The sequence below is a fragment of the Pinus tabuliformis genome, chromosome Q, assembly GCF_031772625.1.
Source record: "Pinus tabuliformis cultivar Carrire ecotype Pingquan chromosome Q, CPIR1, whole genome shotgun sequence".
Lineage (NCBI taxonomy): Eukaryota > Viridiplantae > Streptophyta > Pinopsida > Pinales > Pinaceae > Pinus > Pinus tabuliformis.
This window is the reverse complement of record NC_142296.1, coordinates 526,101,260-526,128,703: the sequence shown is the minus strand read 5'-3', so window position 1 is coordinate 526,128,703 and position 27,444 is coordinate 526,101,260. Positions and strand designations below refer to the sequence as shown.

Genomic DNA, 27,444 nt, shown 5'->3' with positions numbered 1-27,444 from the left:
TCCATGTTGAGTAGTAGGAGCATTCCTTTTTCCTTTGTTGTTGAACCTATCATTCCTTTGATTGTTATTGCCCCTGAAATTGTTGTGGTTGTTGTTGTCATCATCCCGGGGTGTATCCCTTTTATTAGGACACTCCGTAACATAGTGGCCAAACTTATTGCAAATGAAGCATCTACCCTTTCTTACATATTTGAATCCCGGTCTTCCTTGACATTGCTTCTTTGAACCTGCATTGTTCTTATTTTTAGCATGAGCAAAGAATGTGGTATGATCATTCCTATTTGAAGGCATGTATCTCTCTATCATTCTTATTTCTTCTTGAGTACATCTAGTCAACAATTCGTCAAAACCTAGAATCTGGTCATTGTTGAGGATAGTAGTGTTGAACACATCCCATTCACAAGGGAGACCTCCAAGGGAAATGATAGTGAGCTCCCTGTCAGCAATAACTTCTCCAATTGATAGAAGATCATTTTTGATTTCGGTAATCCTCATGAAGTAGGATTTGATATCTTCTCCTCTTCCCTTCTTTATGTCCTTCAACTTGTTCTTGAGAAAGAGGACTTGGTTTGCATTTCTAGCTTTAAACATACTAACCAACTTGTCATACATCTCCTTAGATGTGCCCAAATCGGAGATGCAAGAAACTAAATTCTTATGAATATAATCTCTGATGATCTTCTTAGGCTTGACTTAACCTTTCTTGGACTTTGTCTTAGCGGCAACTGGAGGATTTGAAGGAGGTTCGGTAATATTTCCCTGCACATAGTCCATAACATCATGCTCTTCCAAAGTCAAATCAAGAGACATATTCCATGCATGATTATTAGACTTATAATTGATCTTGTCATCAGATTTGAAGTAAGATGAGGAGGGCATTGAATCTTTTCTTTCTGTAACAAATCTCAATGATTTATTTTCTCACTCTTGCTTGGGCTTTCTCTTCACCTTAGCCTCTGATACCATGATAATTTTAGATAACAATGGTATTATCTATGCATTAGAGAAATTTACTTCAATTTTTCTTATTAGCCCAATATCAATTTCCAGATTAGAAATCACATTAAAATTGATAGTAAATGTAGATAGAACATAAACAATAAGCAGAAGACAAGTCAAGGCAAGAGGACACAATATTTGGCGAATGCTAGGAAAAAACCCCAATGTGGGGAAAACCCTTTGATCAAATCTTCTCATTATTCTTCAAAAGTTCAACAGAGAGAGAGAGTACATCATACAAAATTTTCTTTCCCAATGACTGTAAAATAGTCCATTCAAACTGTAATCAACAAGATGCCCTAACCAGAAAGTCAACTCTGGTAAAAACAACAGAAATTCTTCTCCAAATCAGCTCAGTCAAACCCAGTCGACTTGACCTCCAAAGACAATCCAAATCAGCCCAAAACAGTTCTGAAATTCTCATTCAAATTTAGTCAACGTAGTTCAACATTGCGGTCAAAGTTGCTACAGTCAACATCAGTCAACTTGCCCACAAAATCTCGGTATCTTTGCTAGAATATGCGGCTTACCCAAACAAAGATTCTCCCACAAAAACCATAGTTAAATGAAGTCAAACAATGCTCAGTCAATGTTGGTCAAATATGGCTGCAACTTGGTCAACGTAGAGAACAAAAATTCCCAGTCAAACCTTCGCACGTGTGGAGAGAATAGGCTGCATGTGATTTGTACGACCCAATCAACTGAAGAGAGAGAATGGGATGTTGAGTTGTGAATGTACAAATGAGGAAAATGCCTCTTCTATTTATATACAACGTTGAGGGTGAAGAGATACGTCTTTTGGGATTCATGAGCCTACATTAGATTTCTGGCCAACCTTGATAATTTGTCCATAGAAGAAATAAATTCATAATTCCATTTCTACTTGTCAGAATGAGATGATCTTTAGATCAATATTGCACCTCTCAGAAAGAGGAATCCAATAAAAATATCGTCTCCATCACATGAGCTGTCCAAGGTGGAGTTTGGCCCTAGTTCCAAATTTTAACATAGTAGATATGGAAGTTGAACTAAAAGAATGATTCAAGAAATAGCAGAAGGGCACACCATCTTTGATGATAATCCATAAACTATGCATGATGCACACTATGATCAAGGTAATAAAAAACTAAGGATTGAAATATTTAAAATTTAGAATAAAAATGTCATTAACCAATAAAAAATAAAAGTGGATGTTTATGGAATAAGAGCAACTGGACTCTTGATATTACACCAAACTATTGGCAAAGCTCTATCCCACTTCCTTACATAATAGGAAGCCAAAAATCTCATAAGTATAATAAATGAGCTTGAAGAGGCTTTTAATCCAATGCCCCTATTCATTCCCCCCCAGCTACCAAAGCACTCGAGTCGATAGAAAACACACCCAACACACCCCATCCGATAAAGAAAATGACACACCTACTCATTGTAATCATGTCCTACATTGTAATTAACATTAATAATATAATGCAAATTATTAAAGAACTATGGGAAATCACTTTACATTTGATGAATTTGGCACATGATTCTTTTTTTTTTTTAATCTTAAAAAGGATCTAGAAAATGATAAAATAATTTTGATAATGAATTTTCAACCTTTGTGAACAAGATCCAAAGGACACAACAAAGCCTCCTAGGGCCTAAAATACTAAATCAAATTAAAGTTGGTTGGTCCACTAGAGTTAAAATGTTAGATGAGGCTATTGTTGATTGCATAAACGTCAACAATAAAAGGAACAATGCCTTTTCCAAGGCCATTTAAGTTTTCAAAGACCTTAAGGTTCCCCACATGATCAAAGACTCTATGTTCATCTCTAAAGATATATTACAAGAAGAGCTAGAGATTATTAAGACTACAATGGGTTCCAAATTCAACAACTTGATCGATTTCTTAGGACATGAGATTAAAAAGTGGTTCATTAAATTTTTAAACTATAATAAAGACTTGTTAGCTACAACTGCACAATTGTAAGAAGATGCCCAAGGCATTGAGTAGGAGATCTTCGAATTACATGTCAAGAAGGAGATAACGACTCCTCCCATGAAGGTATATATTGAAGAATGGATAAATAAATCATTTTAAAATATTGTTAATATGTAATAATTGTTATATAGTTAGATTAACGACATCCTTTAGGCCATATAATGGAGCATCTTCTTCAACACAAAGGGTCCTTTTGCATCATTTTTGAGAGTAGAAAAATCATTTGAAGCATTTCCCTTATTTCTTCCTAGTCTTTGATCGTCCAAATTTCTTGAGTGTTTCTTCACATCATTTAAGTAAATCCCCAATTGCAACGCTTTTTTTTATTTTAGGTATCTTAAATATTTATTGGTCCATATGAGCCCAATCCTAGTCACCTTATGGGATGAATCCATTTACTTTTACAACTTTAAGTATAAGGATTTTTAAGAGTGCTCTAGGCACCTGACTCTTCCAAGACATTAGAATTGTAAAACTAATTTTTGACTCTCACATAGAGCTTCCTTTGGGAAAGCTACTTGTGATTCTGAGACTTATTTAAAGCAATGTGAATCTCATGAATTTTTTCCTATTCCCTTTGTGATTTTTCCATGAATGAAATTATTCTATAGCTCTTTGAATATCTATACCATTATACTTTTGTCTCTATATATTTCCTTGCATCAATGATGCTTATCTCATGAATGATGAATGGAATGGACAAGATTAATTAAATTCCCTTTATATCATTTTATTTTGATATTTGTTTCAATTCCCATGCCTAGTTCACTCATTGGCATATGATTTGAATGCATATTATTTCTTAATATATACATATAATAGAAATTTGAGTGTGTTTAAAAGGGGAGCGCCACCTCTCTAAAAATTAAGAGGGACTTGTATCATGGCCCTGCAAGGTTGATTTTTTTCTCAACCAAAAAAAAGATCAACAAGTCCAATGGTTACAATCATTGGGAATAACGACCCTTAATTTTCAAGATCTTTTCATGAGATTTTCCTTAGAAGGAAAAAATATTGAGCTTGGATGTATCCAACGAAAACCCTCTAAAGTGATAAGTTATAACATCATGACAAAATTACTCAAGAAGGGACACCATGGTGTAACTGCACCATTATGCTCATTATATGCTTAAACATCTATATTATTTTCTCTAATAGATCTCCAATCAACAATTATTCCAAGGTATTTAGAGAGATGCCTAAGGGTCTTCCACCCACTTGAGATCATGACAATGTTATTCATTTACAACTTGGAAGTACATGAACTAACATTAGGCCCTACAATTATCCGCATTCGCAAAAGAGTAAGATTGAGTGTCTAATTCAAGAAATTTTAGGGACTGAGATCATTTAGCCTAGCCAAAATGATTTCTCTTCACCAGTGGTGATGGTTACAAAAAAAGATGATTCATGGTGTATCTATGTAGATTGTAGACAAATAAAAAAATGACCATCAAAGTTAAGTTTCCTATTTCTATCATTGATGAACCATAATGAATTGCATGGAGTAGTTTTCTTTACTAAGTTGGATCTCTAATTGGGATATTATCAAATTAGAATGAGGCAAAAAAACATTCCCAAAGTAGCTTGTAGAACACATGAAGGTCATTATCAGTTATTGGTTATACAATTTGGTCTTACTAATGCACCTTCACCATTTCAAAGCTTGATGAGTTCTATTTTCAAACCATTCCTTGAAAATTGTGTGTTTGTATCTTTTGATGACATATTAATCTATATGAAATATTGGGAACAACATGTACAACATGTTGAGAGGACCTTAAAACTATTAGAATATCAACAACTAGATGAAAATTCTTCCAAGTGTTTCTTTGGTGTTCAAGAAATGGAATATTTTGGTCAAATTGTTTCTCATGAATGTGTCAAAGTGAACCCTAACATAATTAAACCTGTGATGAAATGAACAATCCCCAAAACTTTGAAGAAACTTAAAGGATTCTTAGGTTGGTAATATATTATCACAAGTTTGACAAGAGTTATAATTAAATAATGACATCTATAACAACTTATTAAAGAAGGAAACATTTTATTGGACTCAACAAGCAACCAAATCTTAAAATAACTTAAGGAAGATGTGTGTACAACTCTTGTTTTAGCCTCACAAAACCTCTTGTGGAGTTTGATGCCTTAGGTCATTGCATTGGTGTAGTTTTAATGCAAAAATGAATACTTTAAAAGTAGCCTTTTTAAAGGAAATAACTTGCTCAAACCCATTTACGAGAAATAAATGTTGGCCATAATACATGTAGTTAAAAACTGATGTCCCTACCTAATAGGAAGATACTTCAAAGTAAAAACGTATCACAATAGTTTGAAGTACTTCTTGGAGCAATGACTATATTTGGAAGAGTAACAAAAATGGGTTACAAAGATATAGGGTTATGATTTCAAAATTATCTACAAAAAAAGGAAATATGGTGACAAATGCACTTTCAAGGAAAGAAGAAGACATAGAGGGTTAAAAAATATATATAAACTATGGGTTGTAAATAGCCCAATAAACAATTGTAAGGATTTATTGTTTAAACCCTAGAGTGATCACACATCCACATTACTTATATGCCTACAAACTAACAATGAGAAAAAACATAAATACAATACCATATACCATGTGATAAAATCTAAATGAAATCTCAGAATAACTTTTTATTAAAATTATATCACTTGTGAGAAGATATTGTTGAAGAATGGTTCTAGAGACCTCATTGAGAGGGTTCATTAGCAATCATATCTACAAGCAATGATATCCCTCTCTCCAAAGGACAAGCAAACAAGGAAAAAAATAAAAAAGGCTTGAACTTACTAATGGAGAAAACTCAAATGTTTTAGGATCATAACGAGGACAATGAAAACGACTCATAGTGAAATGAGGAGAAAAATTTCTCAAATTTATAATAAAATGGTAGTTAGATTTGATGAGGTCAAATATAAAAAAATATTTGTTGGACCAAATCAAGCTCTAAAAATTTTGGTATTTTATTATTATTTGTAAGAGGGAAAGTTAAAAAATAATGGTTAATGACCTTTATTTGGGTAAATAACTAAAAAATAATGGTTTATTGAGTTAATTAATGAAGGAAATCCATAAATAGATTATTTATTATATTATTTCCATTGGCTAGGTAAAATTGTTAGAAATAATTAATAAATAAATGATTTATTAAATTATTTCTAGTTGAGAGGGTAAATTGGTTGGAAATAATTCATAAATAATGATTTAATAAATTATTTCCCTGAGAATGTTTAGAATATTAAGAAATAATTTATTTATTAAATTATTTCTATGGGAATAAATGAAATGAGTGAAAATAATTAACTTATTTCCAAAAAATGAGTAAAATTATGAAAATAACATAAAAGTAATAAAGTTATGAGTTATTCTCATGTAAATGGATAAATTAATGGAAATACCTTAGGAAAAGTGGTTCGTTAGTTGAAAGTGGGTTTTAATGTGTAAAGCACATACTAAAATGACATATTTAGATTCATCTATTAATTTTAGCTATGTGATCACTTTTTGTGTGATAACAATTTCTATTCCAGAATATGATTGGGTTGAAGAAGCAAGGACACAAAGGAAGAAATATAAGAAGGTATGCAAGATCACTCAACAATTACAATAGGATCCAAGATCATTAGATAAATTTGTGTGGAAGAATGATCTATTGTGGTTTAGCATGTGTTATTTTTATTTCACACTCCGACTAGGTTGAAAAAGCAAGGACAAAATGAAAGAAAGATTAGAAGGTATGCAAAATCATTCAATAAGTACAAGAGCACCCAAGTGCATTAGATAAATTTGTGTGGGAGAATGATTTCTTATGGTATCTAGATTGTCTATATTTATGTAAGGATTCCCAACTCAAACAAAAGATCATTTTGGAATTGCACACTTCTCCTAGATGAGGACATTCAGGTTTCTTGAAAACTTACCACACGATCAAGAAGGATTTTTCTAGGAAGGTCTCAAAATTTATGTTCAAAATCATGTGGAAAAATGTGTGGTTTTCCAACAAAATAAGGGTGAGACAATCAAGACCTCAGGTCTCCTACAACCATTAGCTATACCAAATCAATTTTGGGAATAATTTCTTGTGGATTTTATTACAAATTTAGCCAAATATAAAGGAAATAATGTCATTATGGTAGTAATAGATCAATTGAGAAATCATGCCCCTTTTTGTTGTCTTTTTTATCCTTTAAAGCAAGTATAGGGGCAACAACATTCATGGAAACTGTTCAAAATATACATGAAATATCAAAGACTATTGTAAGTGATAGAGATCCAATTTTCACTCGAAATTATTAAACTGAATTATTTTATTGTTTAGGTACTCAATTGAGTCACATGTCATCTTACCATCCTCAATCTGGTGGGAGAATTAAGATTGCGAATATTTTTTTAAAAGTATATCATTCTTACTTTATACCTAATAAACATACACAATGGGTTAAGTGGTTTCTCTTGGAAGACCGGTGGTACAAGACATCATTCCATACTTCATAAAAAATGTCCCCATTGGTGGCACTTTATGGACATCTTCCTCCATCCATCACATCACCCTTAAAAGTGGCTAAAAGCTTCAAGCAATGGAGTTTCTTAAACTATTAAATAACAACTTGGTTATAACACAAAATAGGATGAAACAATAGGAACATCAACATTGCAATGAAAGGGGATTTGAAGTTGGGACGGGGACGGGGGCGGGGGGGGGGGGGGGGGGGGTGTGTGGCGGGGAGGTTATTTTTGAATCTACAACCATATAAACATATATCCCACAACCATCACAAGAAGGGAAATAAATTATCACTCATGTATGATAGTCCCTATAAGGTGTTGCAGAGGAATGGACGCGTGGCTTACAAATTATAGTTGCCTCCATCTCCTCATGTACATCTATTCTTCCAATTGATTAAAGAAGGTAATCAACGACAAGATCCCTGTCCAAACTATTTTCCCAAAGATTAATGAAGAAGGGAAAACCATACTAAAACGAGAAACAATCCTTGAAACAAGGATTAAGCCCATGAAATTGAGCAATTACTAGGTACCTCATCAAATGGAAGAACTTGTGGAAGAAATGACATATGAAGATGAGTTATCCATGCAAAAACACCTACAGTTAGTCAAGCGTTGAGGACAACACTTTTTTAAAGGGGAGGGGCATGTTAAGCACATAAAATCCCTTATTAATATTTAGATATTAGGTTACTACATTTTCATTGTTATATTAGTATGCCAATGAAAAAATTTCACTATACCCTTTCATTATAGTTGTACCATTTTTCTCCTATATATACAAAGGAGGCATAGTCTTACATTGATCTCATGTCGCCTTTTGTTTTCTATTCATTGTAAAATGAAGCTTCCCCTTGAAGTGGATTGTATTCATTGAATGTTTATCATTTTTAACGCATTTGGACCATTACAATATCCCCATTTTATGGTGGTATCATAATCCCCTTAGTTTCCTCATTAAGCAAGCATTTTAACCAATATTATATTACTATGTATTTTCTTTATTATATATATTTTATAGAATAATAAAGACACCATGGAAAATATAACCACCACAATATAATCATAGCCCACTATAGTGACTCATACAGATTCAGTTATTAAGCCTTGGCCTTTGGTCTTACACTAGAAATATTTACAATGCACCCTAGAGTTATTACTAACTTATCCCACATGGACTAATTCTCAATCATAAACCACATCATACATTTGAATATTTGATTTATTATGTTATAATTTAGGGTCAAAACAAAGATGTTAAATGAGGATAAAGATGTGAATGTTGATTAACAAATGGAGACCATTTTTCATTACGTTAAATTTTAAATTGGAATTAGTAAATTCAAGAATTACAATAATGTTAAAAAATAATCTATTAAAAAATTGATATTGATTTATATTTTTCATTACGTTAAAATTTAAATTGGAATTATTATTTCCTTTCACAACAGGGTAATAACATATCAACAGGGTAATAACATATTCACAATGTATTGATGCTGACATTAAATCTAAATTCACCAAAAAATTAATAATTGGTTAAATTGTTTGGGGCCTTATTTTGTAATGATAATATGGTCGTCATTCATATGTTGACAGATACCGTCATTATTGCATGTTTACCCTAGATCCATTATTACATGTGTACCACAGGTCGGGGTAGATTTTGTTTTTAATAAAATAATTTAAATTCTCTGTCTGGATGCCACCATATCAAGTGAGAATGAATGAAACCATATAATAGTGTTTAGAATTGACGATGTTTAACAAATAACGAAGCTCTCACTATTAAATATTTATATTCATTATGTCGTGCATTCGTCCGTCGACAATGACTCTAACATGTGTCCATGGATGCGGTTATACATAATTGATTTATTGAATTTGTACACATCTGATTTGGGCAATCTGGTCGATCTTCCATATATCTCCATGTAGATATCTTGATGGTAACAACTATTAATTCAAATGAGCTAAATTTAAGACAAAATTGAATGTCATAGAATTACCTATTAATCTGTGCCAATTTTTGCTCTCCAGTCTGCAAGTTGTTATTTTGTGCGAACCCATGTTAATTTCATTTCTGCTCTCCACTGTCATTTTTTGCTCTAGACTTTGCAATTGAACCCATGTTAATTTCATTTCTGCTCTCCATTGTCATTTTCTGCTTTGGAATAGCCACAGGTTGTTCAAGCGATTGTAACTGTTAAAGTAGTGCACCAGAGGCTGTTCAAGCGACTATAATTGTTCAAGTAGTGTGCTAGAGGCTGTTCAAGCAACTATAACTGTTCAAGTAGTGCACCATCGGCTGTTCAAACGACTGTAATTGTTAAAGTAGTGCGCCAGAGGCTGTTCAAGTGTCGCAGGTTTGAAATAATCGTACCATTGGATATGATTTCACGTAATTCTCAATAACCAAAAATCACACTTTAAATTTCCTGTCATTTGAGTTTTGTTCCATAAAAGAAAAGGAAAAACGAGTTGATTTTAGTTTTAGTCCATTATGGAAATTATGGAAAGTTTCCTGTATTTAATTTACTCATGAAAATTAAAGAAATTGTGCTCTATATTATTAATAAGGAACCCGTTTTCAAGTCAGACTAAGAGTAAATTTTGAGCACTGCACAATAATATCTGGGGTGATGGCCTACCGGGAAACAGTCTCCAAACCAACTGTATTTTTCCAATACCATAGTAAATAAGGAATAAGTGACCTCTTCATAATAAGCTATAATAGTACAATTCGAGGATAACAAATACAATTCTCTGTTAAATGCAAATAATCCAAATATAAGAAGCTTAATACCCTGCGTGCGTAATTAAGAAAACTTAATAACAATCCTACGTGAGTAAAGGAGTTAAGAAAACTTAATAACAATTCTACATAAGTAAAAATGGAATTGAAATAATTTCATGTTGGAATATTTATAAGATGGGATTACAAATCCTATTAACAAACCCCAGTAACATTATAATAGAGTTTATAATTAAAAAAAATAAGAACAATCCTTGAAGAGTATTGTGTGCAACACATTTAACCACTGGATATAACAGTAATTGTATTTAGAACAACCCATAAATTATCCCTGAAGGCATGGTGCCTATTATATTAGAACATTAGACAATTTAGCAACTTTGTTCCCATAACTGTTCTTATGTCCATAAACAAAGTTAAATAAACCAAAGAGCTACAATAGCCTCGAAGGTAGCCATAGCTACATCGTGCTTTTAAATAAAAAAACTATAACCCTTGACTAAGAGAACATTTCAACACAGTTGCTCGACAGTGGAAATTTGGATACCAAAGTAAACAGAAAACAAACATTGTCAAGTTGGAGAGCTTAGCCAAACCCATAACGTCATTGTTTAGTTAAGAAAAGTGGGTACTTGTCATAAGAAGCAAAATTCAAATAATTTCCCAGTAAGAATTAAATGAAAGTTGAAATCGAGGATAAAGGGAGGTTGCCAAATTTACCTCAAGTAAGCCTATGTAAGACCCAAATGCAGTGAGAGGGCTCTTCTCAAAGCAACTCAACACTTTTTCCCAAACATGTTATCCCTTAAATCCAACTTCTTCAATCTATTTGCTGCTCCTAGAGCTCCTATTAAAGCTATACCACCCTCAACACCAACCCTACACATAGTTCTGGATGAAACGAGAACTATTATCTCAAAACGGGTACTCGAGCCCAAAAATCCAAAAAAAACATGAAAAAACAACCCAAAAATGAAAATTGTTTATTCCAGAACGATGTTTTTTTTTAGGGTAAATTTTCAACATTTTTTTTTTAAATGGAAGTAAAAGCCATTTTTTTTTGAAAAATGGATGAAAAAATACCCTTTAAAAAATTGTTTAATCTGGAATAACAAAAAAAAAAAATTAGGTTACAATTTTGACATTTTTTAGCAATGGAGTTAAAGAGAAAATATCCGAATTTTGCAAAACTGTAAAATTCCAACAATTCTTGGACATGATGTTAAAGATAAAACATCATGTCTCAAATCTTGATAATTCCAACTATTTCCATCCATATTGTTAAAAATAAAATATCTTGACTCTAAAAAACCTTGAAATTATAATTGTTTTCAACCATTGCATTAAAGATAAAATATCACGACTTAGAAAAACATTAAAATCTTAACAATTTTTCAACCATGCAATTAAAACCAAAGATTATGATTATAAAAAAATCTCAAGTTTTCAAAATATTTCAAGCATGACATTATGAAATTTTTTTATGACAAAAAACTTTAAAAATGAACACTCAAGAGTAATTTGTTTTTTAAATGCAAAATATATAACAATTTTGAAATCTTAGCCTAAGACAATTTGATACATTGCAACAAAAATTTATAAATCAACCATCAAATTGGCACGCAGTGTAGGTGACCTCGACCCGTTGTAATGAAAACTTAAAGACCAACCATGAAATTGATACATTGTGGGGGCAAACTTGATTCATTATAACGAAAGTTTTAAAATCAACTATCAAATTGTCCATAATGGGATTGAGCTATTAGACTAGACAAACCCTATAGAAAAAAAAATGAAAATAAAAACCAAAATAAAAAAAATAAATGTATAAAGAAATAAAAATGAAAAATACAAAAGAAAACAAAAATTCAGATATTTGAAAAAAAAAAAACAATAAAAAAACACAAAAAATAAACCATATATATATATAATGTTGATAAAAAGAAAAAAACAATGAAAAAAACACAAAAAATAAAAAGAAAACAAAATTTAAATATTGAAAAAAAACACAAAAATAATAAAAAAAAACAAAAAATTTAAATATTGAAAAAAAACAATAAAAGAACACACAAATAATACAAAAAAAAAAAAATTAAAATATTATAAAAAATTAAAAACAGTAAAAAAAACTCAAAAAATAATACAAAACACCAAAAATTCAAATATAGGAAAAAAACTATATATATATATATATATATATATATATATATTAAATAATAACAAGAAATCAAGCATTAAAAAAACTTTAAAACATAACAAAAAATCAACTACAAAAAGACAAAAAAAACCTTAAAAAAATGTTAAAAAATAACATAAAATTAACTTATAAATATAAAAAAAAAATAGACAAAAATATAAAAAATAAAAAATATTATAAAAAAAACCAAAAAAACAAAAAAACATAATTTAACAACAAAAAAATTAAATTAACAAAATAAAAATAAAAACATTATATATATATATATATATATATATATATATTATTTTTTATTTTTATTTTTATTATTTATTTATTTATTTTAAATTAAATTCATTTTTTTTGAATACAAAATATTTTTTTTTAATAAAAAAATACATAGCTAAAAAAAATTGAAAAAAAAAAAATTAAAAAAATGAAAAAAAAAATCAAAATAAAACAATAAATAACTAAATTGAAAAAAAATTAAAAAAACTTTTTATAGAAAAAAAATAAAACGGCCACGGGCACCGGCGCCCGCACCTGCAGCCAACCCCACCCCGGATAGCCTGAATTTTGTTTTATTTATTTTTTAACTTTTCTTTTTTATTTTTATTTTTAAAATTTATTTTGTTTTAAATTTTTTGGTTTTGATTGGTTCTATTTTGGTTTTCTAATATATATATATATATATTTTAATATATTGTACTTTTAATATGTATATTGTATTTTTAATAAATATATATATATATATATATATATATATATATATAATATGATTTTTTTAGTTTTTTTTTAATTTTATCTTTTTAATATATATATATATATATTTTAATTTAAATATTTTTTTTTCATTTTTTTTTTATAATTTTGTTTAGTTGTGTTTTTTTGTTTAAATTATTATTATGTGTTGTATTTTATGTTTTTAATTTTGTTTAGTTGTGTTTTTTGTTTAAATTATTATTATGTGTTGTATTTTATGTTTTTTTGAAAAAAATCATTATGGATGTATTTTTTTTATTATTATTAATATTCAAATTTTTTAAATAATAGAGTTTAAGCTTTTGTGATCCATATCAAGTTAAGAAAGATTCTTCGGCGAAAATCACATGGAATATCATTTGTCGACGCGTTTCGAACCAACTAGTGTGGTTCATCGTCAGGACAAGTTGAAGCAACAGATCCAGCTTAGCATGATAAATAGTTTGAGCAGAGACTCCAACGGCTAAATTAACGGCTAATTTTGACCTTAGGACCAGGTCAAATTCTTATTTACTATTTTTAAGGAAATCAGTTGAATTCGGTAAAAAGGATGGTTATAAAAAGGGAATCTGTTTATTTATTTAAATTAATATATATATATATATATATATATATATATATATATATATATATATATATATAAGGTAGGATTAAATGGTTGGTTTGATAGTATATTTATTTATTTATTTTATTCAATTTATAAAATAATTATTATTGGTATTCTACATATATATATTATGATTAAAATAATAAGATGACTAGTTTTTTATTCAATAATAATTTAATGGTTAGTTTATTTTTATGGAAGTTAGTTAAAATAATTTTAAGGTTAAATATATAAATATATATATTCTATGATTAAAGTTAAAATATTCGGTTATTAAGATGAAAGTTAGGGTTAATGGTTAGAATTAAAAGGATAATTTATTTACTTATTTAAATTATTTAATAATTATTATATATATATTTATTATATATATATATATATATATATATATATATATATATATATATATATATATACATGCCTATATATATAATTAATCATAGGTTGAGAAAGTAATTAATAATTAGTTTATAATAATGTTTAGGATCAATCCCATACAAATAATTCTAAGGGGTATTAAGTTCAAAAAATATTATCAAAAATATAATTTAAAAGGAATTAAAGTTAAATAAAGGGCCAAAGAATATAGAAGTTAACTAATAATAATAAAATGGAAAAAAAAGGATTTAATAAAATAAAGCAAAGCTAGTTGGAAAATAGTTAAAAATTATAACAAGATTAGAATGAATATAGAAATGATAATTTTATTTAAGTTATATTAAAAAAAATAGTAATAATTTTATTTAATTTTTATTAATAGGTAAAGGTAATTAAGTTAAAAATCAAAGTTAACTATTATGAGTTAATGGGAATAAGTAAATGCCTACAATGGAATATATAAGTAAAAATATTAATTAAAAGAATCATTAAATTATAAGTTGAATAATACTTTAAATAAATAACCTAAGATAATAAATTAATTTCTATTTTATTAATATAAAACCAATCAATTTATTTAAATTTCATTAGTAAATAAAGGGAAATTATTACCATAAGATCAAGGAAGAAGAAATAATAAAATAAATTAATACTATTTAGAAGAATAAAAAAAGGTAAAAAAGGACTTTATAAGAACAACAAGGCCAAAATAGGTTAAAAACAAAATAAGGGGCCACATAATACTAAAAAGAACAAATAAATAAATAAATAAATAAATAAATAAGTAAAAATAAAATAAAATAGAATAAATAAAAATAGATATAAATAAATATACTATCAAACCAACCATTTAATCCTACCTTATATATATATATATATATATATATATATATATATATATATATATATATATATATATATATATATATATATAAATTTAAATAAATAAACAGATTCCCTTTTTATAACCATCCTTTTTACCGAATTCAACTGATTTCCTTAAAAATAGTAAATAAGAATTTGACCTGGTCCTAAGGTCAAAATTAGCCGTTAATTTAGCCGTTGGAGTCTCTGCTCAAACTATTTATCATGCTAAGCTGGATCTGTTGCTTCAACTTGTCCTGACGATGAACCACACTAGTTGGTTCGAAACGCGTCGACAAATGATATTCCATGTGATTTTCGCCGAAGAATCTTTCTTAATTCAAATTTTTTCTTTAAATTTTATGTTTTTTTGAAATATTTTATTTTTTTAATATATATATATATATTTTATTTTTTTGTTTAATTTTTTATTTTATTTTTACAATTAAATTTTGTTTTATTTTTACATTTTTTTATTATTTGAGTTTTTTTGTCATGTTTTTTATTTTTTTAATTTTTACGAACATGAAAATCACAAACATTAAAAAAAAATATTCACACTTAATATATTACAAAATTTAAAGTGTAAAAAATAAGCCCTCTAAACAAAAAGGGTTGATGTCAAAATCAAGATGAAAATTACTATCTTTTAAAAAAGGTGTTCATACCTGCAACATAAAAAAATTTAAAGTGTCAAAAATCAACCCTTTAAAAAAAAGGGTTTGACCCTGAATCAACACTTTTTAAAATCAACATGAAAATCTCAAACATCGAAAAAAAAATTATTCTGGCATCACCACTTTTCAAAATCCGGTGATTTTTGCTACCTCAAAAAAATAGATCCAGCTCACTCTCAAAAAAACAGATACCAGCTCACTCTCTCATTTAATCGGTAACTATGTTCCTAGTAGATGAGAGCATCTGAAATCCTCCCATATAGTGCATTTCCTAACAAGCTCTAAGAGGGCCTGGTAGATGAGAGCATCTGAAATCCTCCAATATAGTGCATTCCCTGACAAGCTCTAAAAGGGCCTCTGCCCCATCATCCCCTGTCATATTATTATGGAAATGCAGAACCCTAAGCCTCGCGACAGAGGGAAGAAGCTCACATATGGCTCTAGCAGCCTCCACATAGATGCCATTGTTCATAAAATACAGTTCCTCTCACGTTTTTTGAGATTTTAACAAAGACCCAAATGTCCTTACACCCTTCTTACCCAGTGCATTATCAGAAAGATTCAGGGACCTCAACTCACACCCCTGTAAAATAGACACAAATATGGTCATTACTTCAAGGGCCTCAGCCTCCGGTATTCCTGCAATAAAATCTGAAAGATCAACATCAGTCAGATTTCTCTGAACTTCCATCAAAGCCCTCTCTGCAACACGAGCAACATCGAGACCAAAGCTTCGGTTGCTGAAGCATATCTTGGTATAACTATTCCCTTCCTCTGTTAATGGCCTCAAGAGCTCCTCAGCGAGGGTTCCATTGACAAACCTCAATCACCTCTTGATATGTCAAAAATGGTCTCCTTCACTTCAACAATTTCAGGGGTTAGTTCCTTCTCAGATTCTGGTTTCTGGCTTGTGGGTCCTCGCTTAAGGGCCTCTAGCATGAATCTACTGGTTTCTCTCGCATAAAATACATATAGTTTTTTGGTTTAGTTGTGTGGATTGTTTTAAATATGATAGGTTAATTTTGAAATTATAAATTTTATATAAAGTTGTTATACAAAATCAATTCGTAGCAATACAAAATCAATTCGTAGCTAAATTAAACTAAGTGGCAGGGAACGCTAGCTATGCGACTTTGTTATATTTAAGAATTACAAAAATGTTAAAAAACAATCTATTAAAAAATTGATATTGATTTATAAAATATAAAATCATTTTCACAATTTATTTTAAATTTATGAATTTTTTTATATAATATAATTTAAAAAAAATGAAAACACACAATATATCATCAATTTTATTATTAATTTATATTTTTATATATTATGGGAAAAATACATCAATTATAATTATGGTTAATGATTGTACCAAGAGGCGCTCTACAACATTGGGGTATATTTTCTAGTATGGTGGAGATGTTGTAGTGTAAACATCTAAATATTGGCTCAATTAATAATAAAAAGTTAAAAGTAATAAATATAATAAAATTCAATTTGTTATAATGTAATTTTGTTTTGTAGGGTAGCTTAGCCCCAACTCAAGTTATAAATTATGCTCTAGGATATATTGCATAAATAATTACAAGTTACATTGGTTAATTGAGATGTGAAGTGTATAAGTAAATTGCTTGCATAAATTTTGGTGGGTAGTAACCACTAGTAAGTCTACACATTTACAATTTTATTTCTACATAAGTGCTAAAGAAAACATAAATAATGGTGGGAAGTAATTCCTATAAGTATATTTTTTACATCTTATTCCTATCCATTTTTTATGTAAAGACTTGTTTAAATTATGGTGGAAGTAATTGATGGTAGATATGTTATTTACTTGACTATAAGTTATTTTCAAGTATTTTATTTTTGGATGGTTTTCCTAGAAAACTTAAGAATAAAAAATCACTAAACAAATATCTAAAAATCATGCATGAATATTGCAACTATATCCATAAATTATGGCATAAAATATGTAAGGCAATTATCCACATGGCATTATATTATGCAAAGGCTAAACATTATAATTTGCATTGGTCGATGCTAAACTAATAGTGATCAACAAACAAATAGATTGTTAGAGTTACCCACATGGCATTATATTATGCAAAGGCTAAACATTATAATTTGCATTGGTCAATGCTAAATTAATTGTGATCAACAAACAAATAGATTGTTAGAGTCCTACCTTGGTAGGGATTAATAATGATTGCATAACCATATTTAAATCTAATTAATAAGAACATAAAAATTAATACTTACAATAAACTTACAATATAACAAGTTTCTTAACCATGGATATCCACATTTTCAATATAACAAGTTCCTTAACCATGGATATCCACCCATAGCTTACCATGGATATTATTAACTTGTAAATAGTTTTTGTTGCAATACCATGGATTATCAAGGCCACATGCCAAAGTAAAGGTGAATTGATTATAATATTTTTTGGTCCATATACCTTTCTCAGTTTCTTGCATTAGCCTATCTTTGAGGCTTGCACTCTATGATAGTGATCCACATACATAGCTTTGAGGCTCACACTCTATTATGGTGATCCACATACATAGCTATGAGGCTCACACTTTATTATAGTGACCCACATACTATGCTCTATGATGCCACAACATGGTCTTCTCTCCAAAGACCACTAGATTTTCAACTCCACTTTTAGAAACCACATAACTATTGCACCCATCAACAACAGTGCTACTTTGCAGCTTGTACAGAGTTCCAATCCGAACTCCCCGCATCAATACCAGTGCTCATTGAACCATCTTGCAGGTATCTTTCTCGAACACTGTCTTTACACCTGCAACATCCATCTTGCTTATAGAAATCAGATTTCTAGCCAATGCAAGAATATTTAGAACACTTGGAAGTGTTCTAACCCTTCCACCTTGCAACTTCAACTTTAATTTTCCGCGACCAACGATTCTAGCCTTCCTATCATCCCCCAAGAAGACATCACCACCATCATATTTCTCATACTCGTAGAACCAATCTCTATGGGGAGTGAAGTGAAAGGATACACCTGAGTCAATCAACCATGCCTCATGATCTACATGTGTACTTGAAGAAGCCAAGTACACATCCCCACCTTCATCTGAGGTGGTTTTCGCCTCTGCAGAAGGAGCATCATCAGATCCCTTTCCTTTATCAGGACCTTTAGATTTACAGTCCCTTTTGAAGTGCCCTTCCTTTCTACATTTCTAGCACACCACCTTTACAGGTTTTCCTGGAGATTTAGATCTCCTAGATTTAGATCTCCCACTTGATGACTTATTTTTGTTTCTGTTCTGGGACCATCCTCATACAGACAAGGCATCACCATTCTGGCTCTCCATATTTTTCCATCTCATCTCCTCCGTCAGCAAGGCTGAGACTATTTCATCAAACTGCAAGGAAGTTGCATTTCTACCTATTGTAATAACCAGACTATCCCATGAATCTGGTAGAGAACACAACAAACTGATGCACTTATCTTCATCTGAAATTTTAATATCAATAGATGCTAACTGACTTACCACAATATTAAATGCGTTCAGATGCTCTGTCACCGAGTCTCCATCTTTCATCCTCAGGTTATATAGCTTTTTCCGCAAGAACAATTTATTCACCAGAGACTTAGATTGGTACAAAGTACCTAACTTGTCCCACAAAGCCTTCGCCGTAGCTTCCCTTGATACATTCAGCAATACTGAATCTGAGACATACAATCGTATTGTGCTTTTTGCCTTCCGATCAAACTTCTTCCATTCTTCATCGGACACTCCCTTTGGTTTAGTACCCTGATCTACCACGATCCACTGATCTTTATCCACCAACAGATCCTCCATCTTGAGTTTCCACAAATCAAAACTCCAACCATTAAATTTCTCGATCTCTATCTTTCCACTGCTCGCCATCTTCTTTTGCCACCAGAATCGATCTTGCAGATCTCCCACTAAACAGGGTTTACCACAGGCCCGAGCGAAACCCCTCAGCAACAAAGGCGTCCCATTGAAGCCAAAACAACTCTGATACCAAATGTAGGTTTTAACCCTGTACAGAAATTACCTGCATACGAATTCTAAAACATAGAAAATAAACAATGTGAGAGCATAACGCATAAAACACATATACACAGAGATTTTCCCCTGGATCCCAAAACCGGGACTACCAGCTTGATTTTTCATTATATTCCTTTCAATGTTACAATACATATTTATACATGTCGAAGCATCCAATACCATGGACCGAAAACCATTGCGTCCAAAACCATGTACCGAAAACCATAGGTAGGTTTGCCCAACCTAATATAGGGTCCAAAAAAAACTTTTCTCAGGGCGTTGCCCCGAACCCCGTAGAGGGGGACTACCCACCCCCCTCAAACCCCCCGGATAGGGGAGGCTACCACCCCCCTTCTGTGCAATCGGCGCAACGAAGTGGGGGCTCCGCCCCCCCTCTAATTGCCCAATTCACTACATAGGTTAGTCGTGGAAAGAATATAACACAACACAACACATTGCTGCTAGAATGGCTAGCTCTAAGGCATTGTGGTTGAGAAAGTTATTTGGAGAGTTGGTTGAGCATGTGCTAGACATGATTGTTATGTATTGCGACAATCAGAGTGGGATTTGACTTTCATAGAATCTTATGCTCCATGACAGGTCAAAGTACATTGAGATTAGATATCATTATATCTAGGATATGGCGCAAAGGAGCAATGAGACTCTAGAATGTAGGGAGCAATGAAGCTCCTATAATGATTTGTTGCGAAATTGAAGTAGTGAGGCTTCAAATGATGAGCAGGTTGCTGACATTTTCACCAAGCCTTTGTTGAAAGGGAAGTTCTTGGTCTTTAGAGAAAATCCTGGAGGTGGGAGAAAGTATCCCTTCTAGGAAGGGATCTTGAAGGATCACGACCACTAAGTTCTCAGAGCTCTTAGGGTTGAGGGAAATTTGGACAATATGATATGTATGATCCTTAATAGAAATGGTAAGTGGTATCTCCCATATTTTCAAAGTATGGCATGTGTGATCCTTGTCACTTGTGGCAAGTGTGCATCTACCCTTACTTTCAAGTCTGGGACTTGACCGAATATACTCCAGTATGGATCTTACCCACAAGCTAGGCTTGTTGGATTGCCACTCATATGGCCAATGAGTGAGGAGACTTAAGTCACAAGATCTTTACCTATGACAGAAACATTTGGTAAATTGATCTCCCTATGTCCGAGATGCATAATGTTCAAGCCATTTGATCACTAAGGATCGATTTGGTTGACATAGGGTTGGAAGATCCTTATCATTTTGATAAGTTTTGGTCTCCCCTATTTTCGAAGATATAGGGATAGAATATCTTTACCCTAGTTGTAAATTGATCTCCCCTATTATCTAGATTGATTTCTCGATTAATTGGTTAGACATAGGGTTGAAAGATCCTTATCATTTTGATAAGTTTGGTCTCCCCTATTCTATTTTGATATAGGGTTGGAATATATTTACCCTAGCAGTAAATTCATCTCCCTTATGATGATTATTCTTCTTCAGATCGGGACATCATTGTTCAACTGAGATGAAGGTCATGGAACTTGACTTGAAGACCAGTAGGGTTTGGAGGATCTTTACCCTTGTTGTAAATTGATCTCCCCTTCCATCAATTGTGGATCATTCTTCTTCTATGAGATAAGATGAGGTGAGATGAGACAATACGAGACAAGATGCAGTGATGATGAGAAATTCGAGATGAGATTTATGATGTAGATGGAAATTTCTCCCTAGATGAGAGGGATTATTGAAATTTGGGGTAGTTATGGGACAAATTTCCCCATATGAACCCAACTACCCCAAGGAAAACCCATCCTTCCCCTAAGTGAATTCAATTGGATAAAAGAAATATCACTATTTAATGTGGCACAAATAAACATGGGCAATCAATCTTTAAGGCACATGGAAAATATATTTAATATTGTTATAAGAAAATTTAAATTTGCATTTTCCCTCAAGTTTTAAGTTGGCCTCATCATGTAAGCCTTCCCGAATAGTCATGAATTTTCGCTCAAAGAATCAAGTATAATTTGGGCACCTGTCCTCCCATTTTTACACACAATTCGAACTTCTGAGGCACCTTTCTTTGAGGCAGTCAAGATTTATAGCAGTTTATTTGAGGTGGAGGAGGAGGATGAATGAGTTATCTATTCTTGTGTTCTTACAAACCAAAGTCAAGGTGAATTGATTATGGTATTCTGTGGTTCGTATATTTTATCTATGACTCACATTAGCCTATCTCCGGGGCTCACACTCTATTACAATGATCCACATACATAGCTCTGAGGTTCAAATTATTATAGTTATCCACATACATAGCTATGAGGCTTGCACTATATTACAGTGATCCACATACATAACTCTGAGGCTCACACTCTATTATAATGACCATCATACTATACTCTGTGGTATGGCTCAAATCAATGGCTCATAATGTTTCTGTGGCATGGCTCACACTATACTCCGTGGCACGACTTGGATCGCACTATACAATATGTAATGTATGAATTGTGACCTTAACGTGAGAAAATGATCTATATAACTGTGAGACTGTGATCTATGTGCATATTACAATGACTTGGATACACAATAATGATCTTTGTGAGATAGTGATATTTGGATGTACTATATTTATAATGATGTTCCTATGATAGTGTGATTCTTGGCAGTAACCCTATGACATTTAATGTATGGTAGTAACCTTAATGCATGGGAGTGATCTTGGTATGACAATGTCCTTGACATGTCAATGATCAATGTATATGGTATTGACCTTGAGGTATGGCTATAACCTTGATGTATGACCTTGACCTTGATATGACAGTAACGTGTATGGCATGATACCTCATATGTATGACCATGTCTCTATCTGTCAGTTTGATATATGAAAATGTATAATGATTTGACAACAATATTTGATATGCCACATTAATGTATAACATTCCTCAAGAAAATGTTAGTAATGTATTAAAAAATCACTTATGAAAATGATATGTATGATATAATCCTATGGCCACATTCTAATCTCAATCATATGACAATCTAGATGTATGGAAGTGGTATGGCTCTACATGACTATGATACTTGTCCATGGCAGTGATGTGTTAGTTGTGATAGTGCCTCTATGACAAATGTGACTGTGTATATGACAATGATGTGATGCCTATGACCATGTTGTATGTGACAATGATGCTTATGATATGACAATGAAGCGATGCCTATGACCATGATGTATATGACAGTGATGCATATGACAATGTTGAGATGGATGTCTGCTGCTATCTTATGAGGACTTGGTATGATTCAAGATTGGCCCTAGGTGGCCTAATGTGATTCATGATGAAAGAATTATATCTCATGGTATTTGTACTTTATATCTCAATTGAACTTTGATGAATATCTAATAGAAGAAGAAGAATTGATTTATAGGTTTCCCCCTTGTGGGGGTTTTCCCTGGCCTGCGACCAAAATCTCAATGTCTCTATTGTGCATGTTTTTCTTCGACTGCTTATTTCTGTTCCATTTCATTGTTTATTTTATTTTTCTTTCTACATATTTGCTAATGATGATATAATATTATGGAGTGAATAAAATGTAAAAATATTGAAAAAGTTTAAAAATGCAATTATCTATAGCAGAGAACAATCTAGCCCTAAAATTAACACTCAGGTCATCTTCCCTCTTCCATTTTCTCTTTTCTTTTTTAAATATCTTATGAGTTGCAGGATAAAAATTGCTTCAATAGAAGCAACCCCATTTCAATTATCAAGATATTATAAAGAGCTAAACTTTTAATTTTTAACTTGTTTGTAATCAAGGGCTTCTAAATTTTCTCAATTTGCTTCCACTATAAGTCAGATGTACTGCTAATCAATAGTTCACAACCATGAGAACCACTAGAACCACTAAATGCTCAAAAAGGGTTTGGGTGGTCTTCCAATCCCATAGCTCCGCTTCTCTGCACCTATTTTGAAAAGCATAAAATGTTTTTCGACTTCCCAAAGTTCTTTTCTTTATGTAGCCTTCCCAACTTAGATATTTATTGAAGTCAAGTCTGAGGTATTCTTAATATGCAACTTATTTAAGAGTGTTGCCTTCAAAGTAGAACATATATTGGCTATGTTTTCTTTTGATAGAGAAAACCACCACTTTCATCTTGATAATATTGAATTTCATCCCCACCCTTTTACAAAAATGCTCAAGGGAAAATAAATTCTCATACAAGCTAAGAGCAGATTTAACAATCATAATATTGTCATCCACATACAAAATAATCCTTATAAAAAACTTGCTCAAATGGACACCATCATTGCCTTGTAAGTTTAACCACTCTTCAAGTTTGTCAATATATAAAATAAAAAGGGTAGGGGAAATGGACACCCTTGCTTGACCCCAATATCACTCCTAAAACTTTGGGAGATGCTAGTTGAAGTTATGATTTTGGCTTTCACCTACTTATATAGCCTATGAACAACTACTCTAAGATGCATAGGAACCCCAATTTCCTCCATTATGTGTCAAATATTATCCCTAGGGATCATGTCAAAATATTTTTTGAAATCAACAAAGCAAAAAAAGACTTCCTCCTTTTTCTTCCAAACTTTTCCATTGTTGTGTCTTAAATTTATATCGTGATCAAGCGTGGAATGTTTATGTTTGAAACTTGCTTTCCATTTAACACATTTATCTCTTTCTTCCACCCACTTATTAATTTCATTTTCTAGCATAATTCCAAATAAATTTGTAAATAAAGGGTTTATCATTATGGTCCTATAATTAGAGGGATTATTGGCGTCACCACTCTTGAAAAGAGGTATTGCTAGACTAGTTGTCCAATCGATGGGGAACCCCTGCTAAATGATGTTGTTGAAAATTTTTGTTATGTGAAGTGAAAGAATTTTCAAACCCCACTTTATATACTCTACTTGAAGTTTAACCAAGTCTTTTGCTTTTCCAACATCCAACTTAATACCCATCTCGACCTCTTTCACAGTGAAAAGCTTAGTAGTAGTGTTGACCAAAGGGGGAGGGTCAGCCTTGGGATCCTACTCATAAATTCATCTTGCATAATCAAACCATTGAGAGGTTGTAATATTATTTTGCTTCCTTATCGGATGGAGCTCCTTGCAAAAATAACTTGGGGTTATTTTTCCAAGGAAGATCAGTTCTTTCCTCCTTAAGCCCATGAAATCAATGCTTTCCTTTCTTAAAATCTACTTGTAAACTTTGAGGTTTATGTTATTTTGTTTCTCTTTCAAAGTTCTCCTTGCATTTTTGCATTCCTTGTCAAACCAAGCATTAACCAAAATTAATTTTTTTTTTTATACTTCTTATTTTTTTTTGTTTAGACTTCATATTTTTTGCTCATTTGCACTTTGCAAGTGCACTTTGAATTAAATGTGTTAGCTCATGATTGTGAAGGCCATGTAATGAAATTTTTTCCTTCTCAAAAATCCTCTATAGTGCTATTTTTGAAGGTATTATAGTTTTTTTGAGTTAAAAGAATTTTTCCCCTTATGGGATTTTTTTCGAATACATTGAGTTTTCATCCCAAGAGACTTCTTTCTAATCCAAGAGAAACTTAAGTAAATTGGTTTGTGATCAGATTTTAAATCCCCAAGTTTTTCACCAATCAAAATTTCTTGTAATTTTCTCATATAGGATATGCGAGCAAATTACATAATCTACTATACTTAATGAATTTAGGCTTCTGTGATCCATATCAATTTTGAGAAGAATCTTCGGTGAAAAATCTCATAGAGATATTTTAGTCGACGCGTTTCGAACCAACCAGTGTGGTTCATCGTCAGGACAAGTTGAATGAGCAGATCTTACTATGCATTATAAATAGATCGGGCAGAATATCCCATGACCAAATTTTCAGATCAGGTAACGGCTAAAATGATAACAACTAGATTTGACCAGGAAACAACTAGCTTGACTATCAAGGGTATAATTTATCTAAATAAGTAAAATCAGTTATTAATTTCCTTATTAAAATAAACATAAATGGACAATTTTATAATTACAAATATATGTTAGAATAAGCGAGTTAATATATTATAATCATAAAATAATTCAAGTAATAGAAATTAGTTATATATATATATATATATATATATATATATATATATATATATATATTAGTTCAAATATAAGTTAAAGGGACATTTAATTCTTAATTTAAATTAAGTAAATAAATGAATAAATTAATTAGTTATCAAATAGTTTATAAATATTAGTTAGTTGTATAAGTTAAAAATAGAATAACCTATAAATAGTTAATTCTATTTTAAATATAAGCTAAAAGGACATATATTTATGAATATATATTAAAATAAAAGGATTAGTTTCAAATTCATAGTCAAAGAGTAACCCTATATAAAAATATTAGAGAAATTACAATATTAATTAATAGTTTATTAAGGGTAAAAAATAGTTGAATATATATGTATATGTATATGTATATGTATATGTATATATATATATATATATATATATATATAATAAAAAGTCAAAGAGTTTAAATAAATAAATATTAGCGAATTCAAGTATTAGAAAAAATTAGCCCCAAGAGTTAGCTTAATCAGTCAAATCAAGTGCCTCGCCAATGGGAGGTCACAGGGTCGAATCCCGAAAGCTCTTGGGGTTAGGTCAGTAAATAGGCCGAGGGGTGTTGATGCCCTTCGGGTGGCGTCCACTCAGTGTTTAAAACCCTGGACGTAGCGGCTACCCACTGACCCGGGTATCCGTGAACCAGTAAGTGAAAAAAAAAAAGTATTAGAAAAAATTACAAAAAAAAATAAAAAAATAAAAAAAAGGAAGAAAAAAAGAAAAAAGAAATAAATAAATAAATAAAAACAGAAACAAAAATATTAATTTTAATTTGATAGTAAAGGAGTTTAAATAAATATTAGAGAATTCAAGAATTAGAAAAAATTACCATACTTGAAAAAAAAAAAAAAAAATTTTTTAGAGAATTCAAGAATTAGAAAAAATTACCATCCTTAAAAGAAAAAAAAGAAAAAAAGAAAAAAAAATTACTCAAGGGAGAAAACGATTAGAAAAAATTACTCAACTACTGATCTTCCAGCCATCTTCTCTATTGAGATTGTTCGGCCTTTTTTCAATCTCAAGGGCTTCCCTAAATTTCCGGTGATGGAATTGCGACACTCTAGCAATCACACTAGCTTCTTCGATGCAGACATGGTGATTGGTTTTCTCCACATGCTCTGCTAAAGCAGAAGACTTAGTTCTCATATGCTTGAGGTCAGCTGCGTGCTCACTAATCCTTTGGTTAATGGAGCGACTAGTCTCACCGATATAGGGGGTCCCACAAGAACAAGGAATAATATAAACACCTTTCATGTCCTTGGGGTCAATAGGATCCTTCACAGATCTGAGGGACTTACGAATGGTGTTAAGAGGTCTAAAGGTTGCGGGGACATTATGCTTCTTAAGAATCCTCGCAATCCTATCCGTGGTCCCTTGAACATATGGAAGATGGACACCAGGAATCCGTTCCTTAGGTTCTCTTCTGGATAACGAATTTCTAGTTGCTTTGAGGAAAGCCTTTTGTCCCAAATGTCTGCTATAACCGTTCTCAACAAAGACATTAAGGAGATGGGACTTCTCCTCCTCGAAGCTCCTTTCATCAGAGATCCTTAAGGCACAAG

At 31.3% G+C, this 27,444-nt stretch overlaps 1 pseudogene; it reads right to left on the bottom strand.

The window, feature by feature from the left end:
- Positions 1–11,054: 11,054 nt before the first annotated feature.
- On the bottom strand, positions 11,055–16,681 carry LOC149220520 (RAN GTPase-activating protein 2 pseudogene; annotated as a pseudogene).
- Between the last annotated feature and the right edge of the window lie 10,763 nt (positions 16,682–27,444).